Consider the following 4705-nt stretch of genomic DNA (forward strand, 5'->3'; position numbering starts at 1 on the left):
ATCACTTTGAAAAACTTTGAGTTTACAAGAAAACTACGTTTGAGCAAACTGTAAGAAGTTTTGTAAAACTTCAAAAAAACCAGACTTTGTTTCCAACGGATAAGACCAAGAAAATCTTGAGTGGTCATCAACAAACAATGCATAGAATCGATATCCATCAACGGAAGTAACGGGAGCCGGTACCCATAAATCACAATGAAATTTGTCAAGAACATGTAAAGATCGCTTTTCATTTAATTGAAAGGGCAAGCGATGATGTTTGGAGAGTGCACATGATGAACAAACATTTGGTCTTGGTAAAATAGAATTAAGTAGCAAATGTCCATGGTTATTTAAAACTGAAATAACATCAAAAGCAACATGTCCAACCCGTTTGTGCCATAATTCAAATGAAGCTTTAATAGGAGAAGAAACTGATGCAGCTAGAGCCTAAGGTCCCGTATGTAACATGAACAGCCCATCCTTATGCTTTCCGGTTGCGAGAATTGATTTGGTGTTCGTGTCCTGAATGGCAAAAAAAGACCGAGAAAACAAAAAATCAACCGGGTAATCATTAGTTAGCTTGCTCACGGAAAGAAGTTTCTTTTTGAGATGTGGAACTATAAGAACATCCTTTAGTTTGAGATTGGGTTTAACTGTGAATGTACCAATATGAGAGATAGGAAGCATATTACCATTACCAAAAGCAACTTTATCATCTCCATGATAGGGAAGGGATGAGTCAACTGAGGCAGAAGATGGAGCCTTGTGAGCCGTCGCCCCGGAGTCTACACACCAATCTGGATTGGATTCATGAAGATTGCAGTTTGCAGTGAAAGGTTGAGCCAAATTAGCAGCAGAATAGGATGAGTTATGTGCATAAGTTCCTAATTCAGGGCAGGTGGTAGCGTAATGGCCATTATGCCAACAAAGTTGGCAGTGAGGCTGTCGCCGACCTCGTCCTCGAGAAGAAGAGGAACCACGGTAATTTGATCGACCAGATCAACCTCTGCCACGGGCGGCTGTGGAGATTGGTGAGCAGTAAAGGCGACAGGCGTAGGAGACGGACCATGGAGAGCAGAAATAAATAACTCATGACCCTCTGTGTGAGCAACAAGATCACAGAAAGAAGGTTTCGGCTGAATAGTTCTTTGAGCAGTAGAAAACGTCTCAAAGGTTGGTCCTAAACCACATAAAAACCAGTGGCTTTTGTCTGATTTAGAGATAGGTTGATAAATGGCAGCAAGCTGATCACAAATAGTCTTGAACTGTTTAGCAAAATCTGTCGAAGGGAGTCCTTGAGATTTTGGGATCGCTCAATTAGAGTCATGGCTGTAGGCAGACTCTAGAGCCTTCCAGACGGCATGAGAAGATGAGAGGCTGAGCACCTCTGCCATGGCTTCTTCAGAGAGTGAGGTTTGAAGGATGAGAAGTACCTTCTGATCTGTTTCAACCCAAGAGAGATAATCCGGGATTGGGGTTTCTTTGTCGTTAACAACAATGAATTTTGAGGGGGTGGGATGGGTCCCATCAACAAACCGCATCCAGTTTGGTGAAGCAACAATGGATTTATCTGATACCTCCATAGAAGATAGTTGGATGAGGTTAATTTAATGGTAAGCATATGGATGAGAGTGTTTAATGGGAGGGATAAATCAGTTGTGGAAGACATTGGAGAAGAGTAGAAGAATGATGAGGAAGAGAATAATAGAAGGACCGAGGTTAGGCTGATACCATATTAGGGTTGAATAATGTTTTCCCTTAATAATCTTATTGATGAGTAAAACAGGTATAAATATAGAGTACAACGAAAGTATAGGAGCTATACATGGTATACAATAATTAGTTGACTAACTAATTTAGAATATGATTTTATCTTCCAATAATATGGCTATGCTTCAAGCGGGAAGTTGACTGAAAAGTCTGATGTTTTCTCATTCGGGGTAGTGCTGTTAGAACTAATCATCAGGCGTAAATATATTATTTTAGGGATGTTATGTTTTCTCTAGTTTCAATATTAAATAAAAGATAAGTAATTTGTTTACTAATGGTTTTATTTTAATCGGTGACATCGTGATTATTTAAAAAGATCACACTATACTATAACTGATACTTTATTTTTTATGCAAGGAGTAAACCGTAAAGTAGTATCATGTTGCATATTGGGTTTTTATGAGCTATCCATTTAATTACGTAAATTTTTGGCAATTAAAAACTAATTGGTCATACATCTAGTCGTTGCCATACATTTGGGTATGTTATGTAAAATAAAACAAATATCGAAATTGAATTGGTTAATTAGGAGTTTAGACCATAAAAAGTTATATTGTAAATTTGTTAATGAACAATATATTCGGAATTTATTCATTATATAATTATTTCTAGGGAAGGAAATATACAAATATTTAGCATCTAAAATGATATAATTAATTCTTGTGTCAGACATAGGTTTTACCTATTGACCGAGACTCCCATTAACTAAGGAATGAGGTAAATATAAAGTAGACAAATATTCATTTTTATAAATTGTCTAGTAGGATGATTTGACGTACGAAGAGGATGTCTAGGATTCAGAACCACTATAGACTTAACGGTATTGTGAGGCGTTAGAGTTGACAATGCAATCGACATCCATGTGAGTTCATAGTCTTAACTCACTAAGGTGCATAATTTAAACATGCAATCCGTAAATGGTGATTTGATTCACATTAGAGTGGTTTGGTCATTACTTGTGCATGATGATGATATGATATTTGTGTTGTTACTGTATGATTTGCGCTATTACCTTCTTATGAGTTATTTGATATGATGCTTTCACATTGATGAATTTGATGCACATGAAAAATTAGTTGTTGCTTTGAGTCGATAATTTTCTTAACCTTAGTGCATAACCGGAAACCTCATCTCATAAGTGGATTGTTGAAGCAAACTAAGATCATGCTATAATTGCTAATGCTTGTTTGGTAAATCTTATTGTTTGCATATTGTGTATGGTTATGCTTGATTGATGGCATGCCATTATGTTACATGCTATATTGCTTGAAAATGTTGATCATCTGACATGCTCATTATGAATTAAAGTTGTAAAGAATTAGTAGACATATGCTATAATATGGTGATAACATGATGAATTTTATTACATGCTTTATTATTCGTTAAGGCTGTATAACATGTCTACGTGGATGTATGGTTGTTTGTTTTCGGGGTATAATGGTGTCATGGGTAGAAACTTGCAAGTCAAATTTGATGAAAGAGCTTAAGCCATAATGATGATTTGTTACACGCTCTTTCTAGATGGTCGTGTGACACGTGGTTTGTGTGCACCCCAATATACGAGAGCTGGAGTGGTGCTAGCTTTATGGTGTGGCTGGATCAAGCTGATGGGTTTCGAGCAATACATCAATCCTATGGTGTACATGCAAACCCTAATAGCTTTGGATCTAGTTTGTCTAATGAACATGCAATTGATAATCCAAAGCCATAAACCCTAGATCTAATAAACTATAACTGAAATTAGGGTTTAGATCTTACCTTTGATTGTTATATAGCAATAACAATCAATCCTTGCTTTGATTGGCTTCAGAAAGCTTAGTGCCTCAAGTGTTGCACCTCTAATGGAGTCACAAACACCACTAAGCAACTTGGATGAAGAAGGAGGAGAGAGGAGGCACAAAAAACGGCTGGAAACCCTAAAGGATTACTTCACCACGTTTTTGGGGTTTAGGGGCTCTATATATACATGTAAGGCTATTAGGGTTTACAACTAGGAAACCCTAATCTGACTGCTTAGGCCTTAAGCAATCCAATGGACCATTCCAGAAGGCCCTTGGACGATTTCTTTATGGACCTCCATATAGAATTCGTCCATTGCCATCTAATGGATCCAAAGCCCAATTTTGTAACTATCTTATAATTACAATATCAGTCCCCTTAATTTAATTAATCTCTTTTAGCCACTAAATTAATTCTTAATTAATTCTTGACTAATATTAATTAAACAATATGATTTGTCCTTTAATATATTATTCTTATAATATATTAATAAATCATAATTAAACCTTTATCTCCTTAATTCATCCTACATATTGCTATGGTGAAGGCAACCCAAAAGGACCATGCTCACAATCGGGTCAAGTACATACCAAAATAGTTATGGACTTAGACACTAATCCAACAGTCTCCCACTTGGATAAGTCTAATAACTATTCTGCGTATGACTTGAGAACCTGATCAGCAATCGTAGCTTTCAAAAGTCGTTGTCAACTCTGATCTTATCAGATACGCGTGTCCTTTAGATAAGGGATCATATATTCCTCCATTCTCAAGATATCGTATAGACGCGAGACATGGATTTAAATCATTCTCTCTGTCTATATATTGTTTCCCGACATCTGATTTATGACGACCGGCAACAGACTACAATTGAACACATCAACTTAGTCCCGGCTTGGCCAAGCGCTTAGGGTGTCATCACTAAATCATCGAGGGGCCCACAGATATCGCTTTTATCCCACTTTAGGTAAAAGGAATGGATAAACTTCAACTCAAATGCTCGCTTGCATTTACTGATCGAATCACACACAACAATAAGTTTTATAACACCAAGTTACTGGTGCGTTTACTTATCATCAATGTGCAACCGACTAGCAAATAACAACTCACACGTCTCGGTTTCAAGAATATACAATGTTATCGTCTCACTAATCACCCGTGATAAATCCATGAA

General features: G+C 36.9%; 1 long non-coding RNA gene across 1 annotated transcript; it reads right to left on the reverse strand.

Annotated features, from left to right (window-relative positions):
- Positions 1–201: 201 nt before the first annotated feature.
- LOC145156492 (uncharacterized) lies at positions 202–1564 on the reverse strand. Its single transcript, XR_013736746.1, has 2 exons — positions 675–1564; positions 202–504 (listed from the first exon to the last, which is right to left on the reverse strand). It is a non-coding gene; the product is annotated as an uncharacterized LOC145156492 (long non-coding RNA).
- Between the last annotated feature and the right edge of the window lie 3141 nt (positions 1565–4705).

This window comes from Lactuca virosa, chromosome 2 (genome assembly GCF_052849685.1).
Source record: "Lactuca virosa cultivar CGN04683 chromosome 2, Lactuca_virosa_CGN04683_v6, whole genome shotgun sequence".
Taxonomy (NCBI): Eukaryota; Viridiplantae; Streptophyta; class Magnoliopsida; order Asterales; family Asteraceae; genus Lactuca; species Lactuca virosa.